Genomic DNA, 566 nt, shown 5'->3' on the forward strand with positions numbered 1-566 from the left:
AACGAACTTTTTGTTAGGTGGATTCATTGTTGGGAAACCCGCAACTTCCAAAAGCCAAACTTATTCATGGGAATTGAATTGCTTTTCATAGACTCAAAGGTATTCGTACAAATTTAAATTAATCTAATCCATAATTTTATTGTTAATATTCATATTAACTCTTTCATGATTAAACCATTACAGTTAATAACCATTCAAGCGTTTATTCCGAAACACTTCTTTCCTCGCCGAATCAGGTATTGGTTCATGTTGGTTTACTATTTTTTTTGGTTTATTAACCGGTTTATGATGGTCCTATTGTAAATATAATTTAAGTTGGTTTAGCATATATTATGCTTAAAATAACTTAAATTAAATAAGAGTAATATTATGCTTAAAATATAATTTTAGAGAATTTTTAAATATAGTTTACAGAACATTATAGGTGATGAATTTAATTTATTAAATTCGTTTATTACTTAAAACTAAGTTTTTTTTTAAAAACATACAGAGTTATAGATATCAATGCTGGATTGGTGCGTATAACATGAAGACAAAAATATAAATATTTCATTTTCAAGATAAGA

At 25.6% G+C, this 566-nt stretch overlaps 1 long non-coding RNA gene across 1 annotated transcript in view; it reads left to right on the forward strand.

Annotated features, from left to right (window-relative positions):
* The window catches only part of LOC106321947, a 333-nt gene extending 97 nt beyond the window's left edge, over positions 1–236 (forward strand). Inside the window, exons 2-3 of the long non-coding RNA XR_001266175.1 lie at positions 18–99; positions 184–236. This is a non-coding gene — a long non-coding RNA (uncharacterized LOC106321947). The remainder of the gene's footprint in view (positions 1–17; positions 100–183) is intronic.
* The last annotated feature ends 330 nt before the right edge of the window (positions 237–566 follow it).

Source organism: Brassica oleracea, unplaced genomic scaffold, assembly GCF_000695525.1.
Source record: "Brassica oleracea var. oleracea cultivar TO1000 unplaced genomic scaffold, BOL UnpScaffold04120, whole genome shotgun sequence".
Lineage (NCBI taxonomy): Eukaryota > Viridiplantae > Streptophyta > Magnoliopsida > Brassicales > Brassicaceae > Brassica > Brassica oleracea.